Raw genomic sequence first — 17,993 nt, 5'->3', positions numbered from 1 at the left:
GGGCTCGACGTGACGAAGTCGGCCCAAAACATAAAAGTTATAAAAGTAATCCCTGAAAGAGACCTGAACAAGGTCCAAGAAAGAGAATTACAAAAATAACTTAGAAGGGCTCGACATGATTAAGTCGGCCCAAAACATAAAAGTTATAAAAGTAATCCCTGAAAGAGACCTGAACAAGGTCCAAGAAAGTGGATTACAAAAATAACTTAGAAGGGCCCGACGTGACGAAGTCGGCCCAAAACATAAAAGTTATAAAAGTAATCCTGAAAGAGACCTGAACAAAGTCCAAGTAAGAGGATTACAAAATAACTTAGAAAGACCCGACATGACGAAGTCGGCCTCCTTTTGTATGCTAAAGTTAAAAAAAGTAATACCTGGCAGAGACCTCATAAAAGGCCCAAACAAAATAGGATTACTAGAAATAACTTCAGAAGCCTCAAAGGAATCAAAGCCACAAGTAGGAAATACAAGGGCAATCCAAAGAGGTCAAGCAACAAGGCTCTAGCACTACCAAAAACCTAAAATAGGGTACCAAGGTAGATAAAGATCGACATGATATTAAAAGACATGAAGTTATAATAAGAACAAACTCAAAGAGGCTACCTAAGTTAGCCCCAAGGACTTGGAAGCTATTTTTGTTTTTCAAAAAAGAAGCTGCTAAACAAGCAACTAAAAGAGTGTCAACAGTCATCAAAATACCATTTACAAAAATAAAAAGTTCAAAAGCCCGTAGACAAGGCCATACACAAATATACCAAGAATAACTAAAGAGGATCTAGAGGTTTTCCAGAAGCTGCATCGACATGGGGCGAAGGAGGACGAGCCTGGAGGGGCACAGCATCCACCCTCCCGTCATCTCGATTTAATATCTGACAATCAGGCTCTGGTTCAGGATGACTAACCCCAGCAGGAGGAGCTGAAGAAGTCGGCACGACAGTAGCTTTGGCAACCGGCATAGGCAGAGGTTCAACATCGTCGTCATCAAGGTCATCAGGGACAATCTTGCCATCCTTTACGACATTGTCCAGGCTGAAGAGAGTAAGGTCGACCTTGGGAGCAAGAACTCGAACTTGCTCCTTCAGGTTCTCATAAGCAGCATTTACGCTGCCCACAAGGTGACCCTGGAGCTCGGCATAATCAACCCGAGCAGATTCTAACTCTTCCCTAAGATGCATTACCTCACGATAGGATGTGACATAGCTGTCCTTGTGCCTCAATGCCGTGTCTTCAGCCAACCTCACAGAAGCCGCCAAAGCAACAGAACTCGTTTTCTCGCCCTCCAACTCCTTCTCCAGCTTGGCCACCTTCACTTGAAGCTCCTCCTTCAAACCTTTCATTCTGTCAAACTCCCGCTTAGCCTCTTCCATAAAGGCCTTGGTAGCATGAAGGGGAAGATCTTGGACAGTACGGTACATAGCGGCTCCTATGTGTGCCATTTTTATGCTGCTTCGAGTAATGAAGTCTAAATGGCGAAGAAGAGAGACATCGTCAGTAGGGATGGTACCATAAGGACCAATCTGCTGATCAACAAACTCAACCGCATCAAAATTAGAGGCGTCAAGGTTAAAAGGCTCAGTTGTCTTCTGTTTTTTGTTTGGAGGAGTGATGAGCGGATAATTTATCCGCTTTTTGGCATTGTTTTTAGTATGTTTTTAGTATATTTTAGTTAGTTTTTATTAGTTTTTAAATAAATATCACTCTTCTGGACTTTACTATGAGTTTGTGTGTTTTTCTGTGATTTCAGGTATTTTCTGGCTGAAATTGAGGGACCTGAGAAAAATCTGATTCAGAGGCTGAAAAAGGACTGCAGATGCTGTTGGATTCTGACCTCCCTGCACTCGAAGTAGATTTTCTAGAGCTACAGAAGCCCAATTGGCATGCTCTCAATTGCGTTGGAAAGAAGACATTCTGGGCTTTCCAGCAATAGATAATAGTCCATACTTTGCCCGAGATTTGATGGCTCAAATAGGCGTTCCAAGTCAGCTCAAGAATTCTGGCGTTTAACGCCAGAACTGGCACAAAAGCTGGAGTTAAACGCCCAAACTGGTACAAAAGCTGGCGTTTAACTCCAAGAAAAGTCTCTTCACATGGAAGCTTCAATTCTCAACCCAAGCACACACCAAGTGAGCCCGGAAGAAGATTTCTCCATTAATTACCTATTTCTGTAACCCTAGGCTACTAGTTTTCTATAAATAGGACCTTTTGCTATTGTATTTTCATCTTGGTCATTCTGGTTCCCCCTCTGGGGCCGAAGCCAATGAACCTTCATTACTTTTGTATTTTCAATGGTGGAGTTTCTACACACCATAGATTAAGGTGTGGAGCTCTGCTGTTCTTCATGAATTAATACAAGTATCATTGTTTTTCCATTCAACTCAAGTCTATTTCTTCTCCAAGATATTCATTCGCACCCAAGAACATGATGAATGTGATGATTATATGACACTCATCACCATTCTCACCTATGAACGCGTGCCTAACAACCACTTCCATTCTACATGCAAACAAGCTTGAATGCGTATCTCTTGGGTTTCTAGTCTGAGATTAGAACCTTCGTGGTATAGGCTAGAATTATTGGCGGCCATTCCTGAGATCCGGAACATCTAAACCTTGTCTGTGGTATTCTGAGTAGGATCTGGGAAGGGTTGACAGTGACGAGCTTTAAACTCGCGAGTGTTGGGCGTGTGACAGACGCAAAAGGATCAATAGATCCTATTCTAACATGATCTAGAACCGACAGATGATTAGCCGTGCGGTGACAGCGTGTGTAGAACATTTTCACTGAGAGGACGGGAAGTAGCCATTGACAATGGTGATGCCCAACATAAAGCTTGCCATGGAAAGGGGTATGAATGATTGGAAGAAGGCAATAGGAAAGCAGAGGTTCAGGAGGAACAAAGCATCTTCATATGCTTATCTGAAATTCCTACCAATGAATTACATAAGTATCTCTATCTCTATCTTTATTCTATATTTTATTTATCTTTAATTATCAATCCTCCATAACCATTTGAATCTGCCTGACTGAGATTTACAAGATGACCATAGCTTGCTTCAAGCCGACAGTCTCCGTGGGATCGATCTTTACTCACATAAGGTATTACTTGGACGACCCAGTGCACTTGCTGGTTAGTTGTGCGGAATTGTGACAAAGTGTGATTCACGTTTGAGAGCTCCAAGTCTTTGGTGCCATTGTTGATGATCACAATTTCGTGCACCAAGTTTTTGGCGCCGTTGCCGGGGATTGTTCGAGTTTGGACAACTGACGGTTCATCTTGTTCCTTAAATTAGGTAATTTTACTTTTTATTTTCTAAAATTTTTTTTTAAAATACAAAAAAAAAATTATTTTATTCTTCAGAGTTTTTAAGAATGAATTCTAGAGTTTCATGATGATCTGTTGAAGTCTGGCTAGCTAGGAAGCCATGTTTAATCTTATTGGACCGAGGTTTTAACTTATCATCACAAGAGCTTGTTGATTTCTATCAATTTTGCTGTTGTTAGCAATGATCTGCTAATGCTTGGCTGGCCATTGGCCATGTTTAGTGTTTTGGACTGGAGCTTTCATTGAAAGCTTGGCTGGCTAGTTAGCCATGTCTAATTCCTGGACCGGAGTCTTAGACTAGCATTGCAATGATTCCTGGAACTCTTATTAAAAATTTTGAATCCTTTTATTTTCTTTTCCACTCAATTTTCAAAAAAAAAAATATAAAACCATAAAAATCAAAATTATTTTATGTTTCTTGTTTGAGTCTAGTATCAATGTTTAAGTTTGGTGTCAATTACATGTCTTTATTCTTCTTGCATTTTTCGAATATATGCATTATGTTCTTTATTGATCTTCAAGTTGTTCTTGATGATTTCAGTGCTCTGATCTTTAATTTCTCTTATTTTGTGTCTTTTGTTGTTTCTTACATGCATTTTCAAATTGTTATAGTCCTTAGTATACAAACTTCTAAGTTTGGTGTCTTGCATGCATTGTTTATTTGATCTTAGTTGCAATTTTATTATTTCTCATCATTAAAAATTCAAAAATTTTCAAAATTGTGTCTTTTCAAGTCAATAACACAGAGAATTGAAGATTCAGAACATTCAGCAGAGGAATTACACAGAAAAAGCTGGGCGTTCAAAACGCCCAGTGAAGAAGGAAAACTGGCGTTTAAACGCCAGCCAGGGTACCTGGCTGGGCGTTAAACGCCCAAAAGGGTAGCATTTTGGGCGTTAAACGCCAAAATGGATACCATTCTGGGCGTTTAATGCCAGGATGACACTAGAGGAAAGATTTTGTTTTTAATTCAAATCTTTTTCAAGTTTTCATGATTTTTCAAAATCAAATATTTTTCAAATCATATATTTTCAATCATACCTTTTCAAAATCAATTTCTTTTCAATTTTTTATTTATTACTATTTTCGAAAATCCTTGCTACAATTAGTAATTTAATTCAAAATTTTTAAGTTATTACTTGCTAATTAAGAAAGGATCAAAAGTTTTAATTATAGAATCATATATTCTAATTTCTTGTTAGTCAAGTAATCAACTTTAATTTTAAAACTTTCCTTTTTTTTATTTGATTTTCAATCATATCTTCTCAATCATATCTTTTCAATCACATCTTTTTCAAAATTAAGTCTCAATCATATCTTTTTTATTTCTAATTTTGAAATCTTTTTCAAAAATCACTTAATTTCTTTCCCAATCTTAGTTTTCGAAAATCATCAATCAAATTTTCAAATTTCTTTTAATTTTTTTTAAAATCTTTTTAATTTATTTTCGAAAATTCTTCCCCTCTTTTCACACTCTTCTATTTAAGGACTAACACCCCTCCTCAATGAGCAATTCGAACTCTATCTCCCTTGATAAGTTCGAATTCTTCTCTTTCTACCTTCTCCTTCTATTCTTCTTTTCCTCTGACACTTCAAGGAATCTCTATACTGTGACATACAGGATTTCATACTTCCTTGTTCTCTTTTCTTTCATATGAGCAGGAGCAAGGACAAAAGCATTCTTGTTGAGGCTGATCCTGAACCTGAAAGGACCTTGAAGAGAAAGCTAAGAGAAGCTAAAGTACAACTCTCTGTAGAGGACCTAACAAAAATTTTCAAACAAGAAGAAGCCATGGTAGCCGAAAACAACAACAATGCCAACAATGCAAGGAAGGTGCTTGGTGACTTTACTACACCTACTCCCGAATTCTATGGGAGAAGCATCTCAATCCCTGCCATTGGAGCAAACAACTTTGAGCTTAAGCCTCAATTAGTTTCTCTGATGCAACAGAATTGCAAGTTTCATGGACTTTCAATGGAAGATCCTCATCAGTTCTTAGCTGAATTCCTACAAATCTGTGACACTGTCAAGACCAATGGGGTTGATCACGAGGTCTACAAGCTTATGCTTTTTCCCTTTGCTGTAAGAGACAGAGCTAGAACATGGTTGGATTCACAACCTAAAGAAAGCCTGAACTCTTGGAAAAAGCTAGTTAATGCCTTCCTGGCAAAGTTCTTTCCACCTCAAAAATTGAGCAAGCTTAGAGTGGAAGTCCAAACCTTCAGACAGAAGGAAGGTGAATCCCTCTATGAAGCCTGGGAAAGATACAAGCAATTGATCAGAAGGTGTCCTTCTGATATGCTTTCAGAATGGAGCATCATAGGTATCTTCTATGATGGTCTGTCTGAACTGTCCAGGATGTCATTGGACAGCTCTGCTGGAGGATCTCTTCATCTGAAGAAGACGCCTGCAGAAGCTCAGGAACTCATTGAAATGGTTGCAAATAACCAATTCATGTACACCTCTGAAAGGAATCCTATGAATAATGGGACAAATCAGAAAAAATGAGTTCTTGAGATTGATACTCTGAATGCCATACTGGCTCAGAATAAAATATTGACTCAGCAAGTCAATATGATTTCTCAAAGTCTGTCTAGAATGTAAGCTGCACCAGGCAGTACTAAGGAAGCTTCATCTGAAGAAGAAGCTTATGATCCTGAGAACCCAGCAATGGAAGAGGTGAATTACATGGGAGAACCCTATGGAAACACCTATAATCCTTCATGGAGAAATCATCCAAATCTCTCATGGAAGGACCAACAGAGGCCTCAACAAGGCTTCAATAACAATAATGGTGGAAGAAACAGGTTTAGCAATAGCAAACCTTTTCCATCATCTTCTCAGCAACAGACAGAGAATTCTAAGCAGAGCCACTCTGAATTAGCAACTGTAGTCTCTGATCTAATTAAAACCACTCAAAGTTTCATGACTGAAACAAGGTCCTCCATTAGAAATTTGGAGGCACAAGTGGGTCAGCTGAGTAAGAAAGTTACTGAACTCCCTCCTAGTACTCTTCCAAGCAATACAGAAGAGAATCCAAAAGGAGAGTGCAAAGCCATCACCATGACCCACACGGCCGAATCTGGAGAGGAGGAAGAGGCAGTGATCTCCACTAAGGAAGATCTCACTGGACGTCCACTGGCCTCCAAGGAGTTCCCTCATGAGGAACCATGGAAATCTGAGGCTCACATTGAGACCATAGAGATTCCATTGAATTTACTTCTGCCATTCATGAGCTCTGATGAGTATTCTTCCTCTGAAGAGGATGACGATGTTACTGAAGAGGAAGTTGCTAAGTACCTTAGAGCAATCATGAAACTAAATGCCAAGTTATTTGGTAATGAGACTTGGAAGGATGAACCCCATGCCACCAAAGAACTGGATGACTTGACTAGGTAGAGATTACCCCAAAAGAGACAAGATCATGGAATGTTCTCAATACCTTGCACCATAGGCACCATGACCTTTGAAAAGGCTCTGTGTGACCTAGGATAAAGCATAAACCTCGTGCCTCTCTCTGTAATGGAGAAACTAGGAATTTTTGAGGTGCAAGCTGCAAGAATCTCATTAGAGATGGCAGACAATTCAAGGAAACAAGTTTATGGACTTGTAGAGGATATCTTGGTAAAGGTTGAAGACCATTACATCCCTGCTGATTTCATAATCTTAGAGACTGGGAAGTGTATGGATGAATCCATCATCCTTGGCAGACCCTTCCTAGCCACAGCAAAAGCTGTGATTGATGTTGATAGAGGAGAATTGGTCCTTCAAGTGAATAAGGACTCCCTTGTGTTCAAAGCTCAAGGATCTCCTTCTGTAATCATGGAGAAGAAGCATGAAAAGCTTCTCTCAATGCAGAGTCAAACAAAATCCCCACATTCAAACTCCAACTTTGGTATTGGGAGGCCACAACCAACCTCTAAGTTTGGTATTGGGAGGCCATCATCATGCTTTGAGTATCTGTGAGGCTCCATGAGAGCCCACTGTCAAGCTATTGACATTAAAGAAGCGCTTGTTGGGAGGCAACCCAATTTTTACTTATCTATGTTACATTTCTATTTGTTATTTTATGTTTTCTGTAGGTTGATGATCATGTGAAGTCACAAAAATAATTGAAAAAGCAAAAACAAACTAAAAACAGAATGAAAAATAGCACACCCTGGAGGAGAAGACTACTGGCGTTTAAACACCAGTAAGGGCAGCAAAATGGGCGTTAAACGCCCAGTCTGGCACCATTCTGGGCGTTTAACGCCAGAAAGAGGCACAAAGCTAGCGTTTAACGCCAGAAAAGGGCAAGAAGCTGGCGTTAAACGCCAGAAATGGGTAGCAGCCTGGCGTTTAACGCCAATATTGGAAGAAAGAGGCGTTTTGCACGCCACTTGGTGCAGGGATGAGAAATCCTTGACACCTCAGGATCTGTGGACCCCACAGGAACCCAACCTACCCCACCTCTCTCACTCTTCTTCACCCATTCACCAATCACCTCAATACCTCTTTCCCAAAAACCCCTCACCTATCAAATCCCACCATTCTCTTCACCACTCACATCCATCCTTCATAAAACCCCACCTACCTCACCATTCAAGTTCAAACCACTTTCCCACCCAAATCCACCCATAATGGCCGAACCATACTCCCCTCTCCACTCCTATATAAACCCATCTTCACTCATTCATTTTCACACAACATACACACTACTTCTCTGCCTTGGCCGAAATACTAAGCCCCCTCCATCTCCTCTATTTCATCTTCTTCTACTCTCTTCTTTCTTCTTTTGCTCGAGGACGAGCAAACCTTCTAAGTTTGGTGTGTTAAAAGCATTGCTTTTTGTTTTTCCATAACCATTTATTGCACCTAAGGCCGGAGAAACCTCTAGAAAGAGGAAAAGGAAGGCAAAAGCTTCCACCTCCGAGTCATGGGAGATGGAGAGATTCATCTCAAGGGTGCACCAAGACCACTTCTATCAAGTTGTGGCCAAGAAGAAGGTAATCCCCGAAGTCCCTTTCAAGCTCAAAAAGAATGAGTATCTACAGATCTGACATGAGATCCGAAGAAGAGGTTGGGAAGTTCTCACCAACCCCATTCAACAAGTCGAAATCCTAATGGTTCAAGAGTTCTATGCCAATGCATGGATCACCAAGAACCATGACCAAAGTATGAACCCAGACCCTAAGAATTGGCTTACAATGGTTCGAGAGAAATACTTAGATTTCAGTCCGGAAAATGTAAGGTTGGCATTCAACTTGCCCATGATGCAAGGAGATGCACACCCCTACACTAGAAGGATCAACTTTGATCAAAGGTTGGACCAAATTCTCATAGACATTTGTGAAGAGGACGCTCAATGGAAGAGAGATTCAAAAGGAAAGCCGGTTCAACTAAGAAGGCATGACCTCAAGCCCGTGGCTAGGGGATGGTTAGAGTTCATCCAACGCTCAATCATTTCCACTAGCAACCGGTCTGAAGTTACTATAGACCAGGCTATCATGATCCATAGCATCATGATTGGAGAGAAAGTAGAAGTTCATGAGGTTATATCCCAAGAACTCTACAAGGTGGCGGATAAGTCTTCTACTTTGGCAAGGTTAGCCTTCCCTCACCTCATTTGTCACCTCTGTAATTCAGTTGGAATTGACATAGAGGGAGACATTCTCATTGATGAGGACAAGCCCATCACTAAGAAAAGGATGGAGCAAACAAGAGATCCCACTCATGGACAAGAGCATGAGGAAACTCCTCATCATGAAATCCCTGAGAGGCCTCAAGGGATGTATTTTCCTCCACAAAACTATTGGGAGCAAATCAACACCTCCCTAGGAGAGTTAAGTTCCAATATGGGACAACTAAGGGTGGAGCACCAAGAGCATTCTATCCTCCTCCATAAAATTAAAGAAGACCAAAGAGTTATGAGAGAGGAGCAACAAAGGCAAGGAAGAGATATTGAGGAGCTCAAGCACTCCATAAGATCTTCAAGAGGAAGAACAAGCCGCCATCACTAAGGTGGACCCGTTCTTTAATTTCCTTGTTCTTTATTTTTTGTTTTTTTGAAAATTATGCCTTATGTCTATTTATGTTTGTGTCTTTATTACATGATCACTAGTGTCTAAGTGTCTATGCCTTAAAGCTATGAAAATGAATCCATCACCTTTCTTAAATAAAGAGTGATTTAATTGAAAAGGAAAAGAAGTGCATGAATTTCGAATTTTAAAACAGTTTAATTATTTTGATGTGGTGGCAATACTTTGTGTTTTCTGAATGAATGCTTGAACAGTGCATATTTTTGGTATTGTTGATTCATGAATGTTAAAATTGTTGGCTCTTGAAAGAATGATGGAAAAGGAGAAATGTTATTTGATAATATGAAAAAATCATAAAATTGATTCTTGAAGCAAGAAAAAGCAGTGAAAAGCTTGCAGAAAAAAAACAACAAAAAAAGAGAAAGAAAGAAAAAGAAAAAGCAAGCAGAAAAAGCCAATAGCCCTTTAAACCAAAAGGCAAGGGTAAAATAAAAAAGGATCCAAGGCTTTGAGCATCAATGGATAGGAGGGCCCACAGAAATAAAATCCTGGCCTAAGCGGCTAAACCAAGCTGTCCCTAACCATGTGCTTGTGGCGTGAAGGTGTCAAGTGAAAACTTGAGACTGAGTCACAATCTGAAAAGGTTCACCCAGTTATGTGTCTGTGGCATTTATGTATCCTGTGGCAATACTGGAAAACAAAATGCTTTGGGTCACGGCCAAGACTCATAAAGTAGCTGTGTTCAAGAATCAACATACTTAACTAGGAGAATCAATAACACTATCTGAATTCTGAGTTCTTATAGATACCAATCATTCTGAACTTCAAGGGATAAAGTGAGATGCCAAAATTGTTCAGAAGCAAAAAGCTAAAAGCCCCGCTCATCTAATTAATACTGATCTTCATAGATGTTTTTGGAATTCATTGTATATTCTCTTCTTTTTATCCTATTTGATTTTTAGTTGCTTGGGGACAAGCAACAATTTAAGTTTGGTGTTGTGATGAGCGGATAATTTATACGCTTTTTGGCATTATTTTTAGTATGTTTTTAGTATATTTTAGTTAGTTTTTATTATGTTTTTATTAGTTTTCAAATAAAAATCACTCTTCTGGACTTTACTATGAGTTTGTGTGTTTTTCTATGATTTCAGGTATTTTCTGGCTGAAATTGAGGGACCTGAGCAAAAATCTGATTCAGAGGCTGAAAAAGGACTGCAGATGCTGTTGGATTCTGACCTCTCTACACTCAAAGTAGATTTTCTGGAGCTACAGAAGCCCAATTGGTGCGCTCTCCATTGCGTTAGAAAGTAGACATCCTGGGCTTTCCAGAAATATATAGTAGTTCATACTTTTTCCAAGATTTGATGGCCCAAATAGGCGTTCCAATTCAGCTCAAGAATTCTGGCATTTAACGCCAAAACTGGCACAAAAGCTGGAGTTAAACGCCCAAACTGGCACAAAAGCTGGCGTTTAACTCCAAGAAAAGTCTCTACACATGGAAGCTTCATTGCTCAGCCCAAGCACACACCAAGTGGGCCCGGAAGAAGATTTCTGCATTAATTACCTATTTTTGTAACCCTAGGCTACTAGTTTTCTATAAATAGGACCTTTTGCTATTGTATTTTCATCTTGGTCATTCTGGTTCCCCCTCTGGGGCCGAAGCCAATGAACCTTCATTACTTTTGTATTTTCAACGGTGGAGTTTCTACACACCATAGATTAAGGTGTGGAGCTCTACTATTCTTCATGAATTAATACAAGTACTATTGTTTTTCTATTCAACTCAAGTCTATTTTTTCTCCAAGATATTCATTCGCACCCAGGAACATGATGAATGTGATGATTATATGACACTCATCACCATTCTCACCTATGAACGCGTGCCTGACAACCACTTCCATTCTACATGCAAACAAGCTTGAATGTGTATCTCTTGGGTTTCTAATATGAGATTAGAACCTTCGTGGTATACGCTTGAATTATTGGCGGCCATTCTTGAGATCCAGAATGTCTAAACCTTGTCTGTGGTATTCTGAGTAGGATCTGGGAAGGGATGACTGTGATGAGCTTCAAACTCGCGAGTGTTGGGCGTGTGACAGACGCAAAAGGATCAATGGATCCTATTCCAACATGATCGAGAACCGACAAATGATTAGCCGTGCGGTGACAGCGTGCGTAGAACATTTTCACTGAGAGGACAGGAAGTAGCCATTGACAACGGTGATGCCCAACGTAAAGCTTGCCATGGAAAGGAGTATGAATGATTGGAAGAAGGCAATAGGAAAGCAGAGGTTCAGGAGGAACAAAGCATCTTCATACGCTTATCTGAAATTCCTACCAATGAATTACATAGGTATCTCTATCTCTATCTTTATTCTATGTTTTATTTATCTTTAATTATCAATCCTCCATAACCATTTGAATCTGCTTGACTGAGATTTACAAGATGACCATAGCTTGCTTCAAGCCGACAGTCTCCGTGGGATTGACCCTTACTCACGTAAGGTATTACTTGGACGACCTAGTGCACTTGCTGGTTAGTTGTGCGGAATTGTGACAAAGTGTGATTCACGTTTGAGAGCTCCAAGTCTTTGGCACCATTGTTGATGATCAAAATTTCGTGCACCAAGGAGCACCAGAAGTAGCCACAGAAGCTTGCGGAGGATCGACCAAACAAACACGGGGAGTAAGGATTACCTTTCTCGCCCCCGGTGAGCTCGGTACGGATGGCTTCGACTGAACCTGGGATGATCCCTCCCCGGCCTCCTTGGTCGAGATGTTTTAGGCTGCAGAAGCCTTCTTTGCCCTTTTGAAGGCCTTCATAGATTCATTATTTTTAATCATCTCTGCAAGCAAAACACAACAGTGTGGAACCAAGTCACAAATAAAAAAAAAAGCTTGCAAAAAATATGGGAGCAGACAAAAAAGGAGAATAAAAAAATTGACCACTGCCCAGCTAAGTTCGGAGGAGAGAGGGGTTGGTTAAAAATTTCATTGTGTCGAGATGGGGAGGCTGCCCCCAGTTTTCTTCCAGAACAGTCACGAAAGCTTGCTCAGCCTCATCTAACATTTCCCACGTATATCTAGATACCCTCACATCCTTTTGCCATTCTAAGGGAAAGGCGGGCTCATCATTTCATCCAGAAAAAAGGGCTGAGCTCCTTCAACAGCTCGGACCTTAAAAAAGTAATTTTTAAAGTCACAGAATGATTCATCAAACATGGAGAAAACCTTTTTTCCACTACAACATTTTGGGTCTATGGTCACGGTTTTTTTGGTCACGGTAAAAAACCGTGACCATAGACCCAGGGTGACCAAAAAAAAAAGCTATGGTCACGGTTTTTTTGGAAAGGGTGACCATAGAGTACCTATGGTCACGGTTTTTTAAAAAAGAGTGGCCTAAAAGGGTCTATCGTCACGGTTTTGAGGGGTGACCTAAAGGGGTCTATGGTCACGGTTTTTTACAGTGACCAAAAAGGGTCTATGGTCACGGTTTTTCAAAAAAGGGTGACCTAAAAGAGTCTATGGTCACGGTTTTGGGGGGTGGCCTAAAGGGGTCTATGGTCACGGTTTTGGGGGGTGGCCTAAAGGGGTCTATGGTCACGGTTTTGGGGGTGACCTAAAGGGGGCTATGGTCACGGTTTTTCAAAAGAGGGTGACCTAAAAGGGTCTATGGTCACGGTTTTGGGGGGTGACCTAAAGGGGTCTATGGTCACGGTTTTGGGGGTGGCCTAAAAGGGTCTATGGTCACGGTTTTGGGGGGTGGCCTAAAGGGGTCTATGGTCACGGTTTTGGGGGTGGCCTAAAAGGGTCTATGGTCACGGTTTTAGGGGTGACCTAAAGGGAACTATGGTCACGGTTTTTTACAGTGACCAAAAAGGGGCTATGGTCACGGTTTTTCGAAAAAGGGTGACCTAAAAGGGTCTATGGTAACGGTTTTGGAGGGTGACCTAAAGGGGTCTATGGTCACGGTTTTGGTGGTGGCTTAAAAGGGTCTATGGTCACGGTTTTGAGGGGTGGCCTAAAGGGGTCTATGGTCACGGTTTTAGGGGGTGGCCTAAAAGGGTCTATGGTCACGGTTTTAGGGGTGACCTAAATGGGTCTATGGTCACAGTTAAAATCTTTAAGATAATTTTATTTTGTTTCAAAAATTTAATTTTTTAAAATATTATTTATATTAATTATTTTTTATAAAAAAATAAAAGATTAAATAATTAATTTTTAAAAATAATATATATTATTTTATAAAATTAGTATATAATTTTTATTAATAATTAAATCTTAAATATTGACTAAAAATTAATTTTTTAAATTAAAAAATTAATTATTAAATATAAATAAAAATAGTTAAAATTTAAAAATAAAAATAAATGTAAAAAGTAAAAATTCTAATTCTAACTCTCACTTTCACTTTCTATTCTATTATTTGTCGCCATCGTCTACTCTTATTGTCTTTACAACTTCACCATTTCATTGTAAAAATAAAACACACTATAACTCAACGCTCATCATTAAGCCTTAAAAATCTCAATTGTTAGAAAATAAATAACAGATTATTTGTAATTTATTATAATTATTCATGTTTTTATTTTCAAAAAATTATTTATCAAAAAATAATTAAATCAAAATTATAAAATTTTAAATTTAAAATTAATTACAATTCATGTAATTTTTATAAATATTTAGATATTTTTTATTTAAAATTTAAAATTTTAATAATTTAATTATTTCTAATTTTATTAAAAATATCTACTCTATACCTTAATTTTATTAAAATTCCCAAATAAAAACCTATTTTACCCTGCTCTCCAAACTCTAACCCTAAGCCAACCCTTTTCCCCTAATTTATGCACACATTCAGCCCTCACCATATACACAAACACAGAAAGAAAGGAAAGAAAAGAGTAAGGGTGGAGCTCGAGAGGAGGGGGAGGGGGGAAGAAGGACAAGGAAGGAGAGGGGGAAAAGGAGAGATGGTTAACTCCGCCGTCGCCGTCGCCGCGCCCTGCCGATCGTTGTTGAGAAGGTCGAACAGAGGGGAGAGAAAGCTAGCGTTGAGAAAGGGAAGGGTCGCCGAGCTAGCGCCGTCGCGTCAGCACGGCTGTGCCGCCACGGATGAGGAGAGATGCGTCGGAGAGAGAGAAGGTCCGCGGTGGAGAAAGAGAGAGAGCGCTCGCGAGGGGTGTCGGAGCTGCGTTTCGCCGCCGTGCTGTGCGAAGTCACCATCGTGCCTCGAGCCTCGCCGTTGTCGTCCTCGGCGCGAGCCCTTGCCGTCGTCGATGGGGTTGAATCCGCCGCTGGTTTGAGCTGAGGGAAAGGAAACGCGTATAGGAGAGAGAGCAGGGGGCTTCGTGGCAGCTCCATCGCGCCGCTCCTGCCGAGCCGCCGCCAAATCCTGCCGCCTATCGGAACCCTAGCCATCGCCGTCGAAGACGCCACCGCCACCACTGCCGTCAATTGGGATCAAAATTGTTGCCGTGTTCCCAGAGCTGTCATGGAAGTGGCTGATTCGGTCCCAATTCCTCCATTGTTGAGACTGTAAGCTTTAATCCTTGTCTTGGTTCCATCCTGTTCCTCTTTCTTTCTCCTGTTCTAGCTAAAGGAACCTATGTCTCTGTTTAGTACTGCTACTTTGTTTTCCTGTTTATTGTTAGGACCATTATGGTGGTGTTGAGGCCATCAGGAAACTGTTAGAGCTGCTGTTGATGAGTTTGATATTGCTACTTCAATTCTGGTTTGCTCTTCTCCTTGATTACGTTCTATTTGCACATTTTATTGTCATTCCCACGCTTGTTTTGATTTAATTCTAGTATATGCCCTGTTTTGAAATTCTCAGGGCTGTGTTCACTTTCGATACCTATTTAATTTGGATTCTCTATTCTGCTGTAACTACCATTATCGTCATGGAATTGTTGCCGCTGCTGCCATGAAACAAAAAGGGAAGGGAGTTGTCACGTTTAATCTACGTGGGTTCAACTAAATTGAGGTAGGGGTTTATTTTAAATTAAAAATACTTTGGGCTTTGAATACCTAACAAGTTTAGTAAGTTAATGCAAATAGATGGATGTCTGTGTTGAAAATGATTTTCTGTTGTAACTGAAAGGTTAGGTTTGTTGGTTATTGGTTGATTTTTCTGAACCTATGGTAAAATCGATTGAACGCGCTGATTTTGGATTCTAAATAGAAATTGATAATAAATGGTCTTGAATAATGGATTCGGAATTGTTAAACTGAAAGGCTGGTTTTTATTGTGTTGAGGATTGAAAAGAGGGGACCCGTAATGGGTGGCGTATTCTAGTTTTTAGGGGAGGTGCTGTCGAAAATTTTCTAAGAAATTTGAAGTTTTGGTTGTGACTTGGTAGATGATTCTGATTTAAGTAATTTTAATAAAAGAAGTATGTTTTGAATATTTTTAAAGATTATTAAAGAGAATTGAATTCTTATGATTTGGTTAATTTGTGGTTTTAAATTCATTTGATTTCTTTCAGCGATGAAACGAGATTTGATTAACTAGTAGAATGCTTTAATATAGTAAACTGAGTATAAGATTAGGGGATTAGGAATAAGAGAGTGAGTTTATAGTTTTTTTAATGAAACTGGTTATAACGGTTAAGAGGAAGAAAGTTAATTTAAGAAATATGATGGAGAATGTGTGGTTGAGTTGGAGGTGAATTTAGTGAGTTGTTTGAGAGTTTTCCTTGAAATTAAGGTGGAATTTAGTGACAATTAGGTTGTTTGATATCTGATGATGATTCTGGTTAATTATAGTGTTGTGGGGTGATGATTGAGGTTGATGATGTTGGTTATGATATTGATGACAAGATTTGTGATGATTGATATTGATGATGTTGGTTATGATTTTCTTGCTTGTTCGAATTGTTTTTAATGTTTTCTATTTTTGTGTGTGTGGAGTCCTATCCTACTCTATGTTCTGCATTTTTTTTTCTTTTGACTATGTAGATTTCTTCTTTTATAAAAGGGTATTTAATTGTGGTTATCTGTTACTTGCAGTTGCATTTTTCTTCTACTATATCGAATAAGATTACAAAAACTGTTTCCATTCATGTAGAATGAAGTCACTTGGCTCTTGCTAAGTGTATAGTTTGCCTATTGATGCATAGATAGTTATCATGTTATCCCCTTTTACTTGTTTTCTTTGTTATTTCTCCTTGCTTTGTGGTTGCCAGGAGGTCCATGTGTTCTCTTCAACTAGCTCTTTTATTTTGAAAAAGTAATTGCATTGCATTCATGTTATGTTATTCTTATATTCTCTAGGGTCACTCAATTTTTCCTTTTAAGGTTCGCAACCTGGTATCCAGGAAGGAGCTGCTGACTGGGATGAAGATTGGGATAAGCTTGAAGATAAAGGTATATTTATTTGTTAATATATATAAAATTTTGAGGTATCTTTACATAAGGTAATGGAAAGGTCATTGTTGATCATTATTCTTTCTGAGGGATAAATTTTGAGTTATATAGTTCAGGTGACTGCAAATAGATTATGCTTTAACTGCTATTACTTTATTTCTCCATTACAGGTTCACCTAAGAGTGATAATGAGTCAAAAAACCCCAGACCACAGATGAACAAGAAGTTGACAGTGTACAAAGGATGAGAAGAATATGTACTATATTAGAGAATATTTTTGTTTTCACAGTATAATATTTTGATGTCTTTTGTAATTTTTTTAATAGCTTCTACCTGGTATTATATGTAATGGATAAATTATACCATATTTTGATATGTCTTGTTTGGACTAAAAATATATATAGTTTATAATGTAAATTTTATGATTTAGATTTATTGAATTTCTTCTTTTTAGACTTATTTTGTGATTATCATAATTTTGGGATCCGATTATGCTTTAAAAAAATAAATCTAAAAAAATAGAATAAATTATGATCACGATTTTAAAATAGGATGATTATAGATAAGGCTATGGTCACAGCGAAAAACCGTGACCATAGATAAGGCTATGGTCACGGTTTTAAGGAGGGGTGACCATAGAGGCTATGGTCACGGCCAAAACCATGACCATAGATATAGCTATGGTCACGGTTTTGAGGAGGGGTGACCATAGAGGCTATGGTCACGGCCAAAACCGTGACCATAGATATGGCTATGGTCACGGTTTTGGGAAGGGGTGACCATAGAGGCTATGGTCACGGTCAAAACCATGACCATAGACATGGCTATGGTCACGGTTTTGGGTGGGGTGACCATAGAGGCTATGGTCACGGTCAAAACCGTGACCATAGATAAGGCTATGGTCACGGTTTTGGGAAGGGGTGACCATAGAGGCTATGGTCACGGTCAAAACCGTGACCATAGATATGGCTATGGTCACGGTTTTGGGTGGAGTGACCATAGAGGCTATGGTCACGGTCAAAACCGTGACCATAGCCTTATCTATGGTCACGGTTTTGGGAAGGGGTGACTATAGAGGCTATGGTCACGGCTAAAACCGTGACTATAGATAGGCTATGGTCACGGTAAAAAAATGTGGCCTAAAGTGCCAGAATTTGAACATCACAACCGTGACCATAGAAACCGTGACCATAGATTAAAAAACCGTGACCATAGGTCTATGGCCACGAGAGAATAGGCCACGGTAGAAAAACCGTGACCATAGGTCAAAAACCGTGACCATAG

General features: G+C 39.4%; 1 long non-coding RNA gene and 1 other non-coding gene across 2 annotated transcripts; one reads left to right on the top strand and one right to left on the bottom strand.

Moving 5' to 3' along the window:
• Positions 1–5,520: 5,520 nt before the first annotated feature.
• On the bottom strand, positions 5,521–5,628 carry LOC112780497 (small nucleolar RNA R71). The gene has a single exon (XR_003191330.1). It is a non-coding gene; the product is annotated as a small nucleolar RNA R71 (small nucleolar RNA).
• An 8,482-nt stretch (positions 5,629–14,110) lies between these two features.
• LOC112776103 (uncharacterized) lies at positions 14,111–17,144 on the top strand. Its single transcript, XR_003189791.3, has 5 exons — positions 14,111–14,879; positions 14,996–15,075; positions 15,178–15,327; positions 16,641–16,709; positions 16,880–17,144. It is a non-coding gene; the product is annotated as an uncharacterized lncRNA (long non-coding RNA).
• Positions 17,145–17,993: the final 849 nt, after the last annotated feature.

The sequence above is a fragment of the Arachis hypogaea genome, chromosome 19, assembly GCF_003086295.3.
Source record: "Arachis hypogaea cultivar Tifrunner chromosome 19, arahy.Tifrunner.gnm2.J5K5, whole genome shotgun sequence".
Taxonomy (NCBI): domain Eukaryota; kingdom Viridiplantae; phylum Streptophyta; class Magnoliopsida; order Fabales; family Fabaceae; genus Arachis; species Arachis hypogaea.
This window is presented reverse-complemented; position numbering and strand designations above follow the sequence as displayed.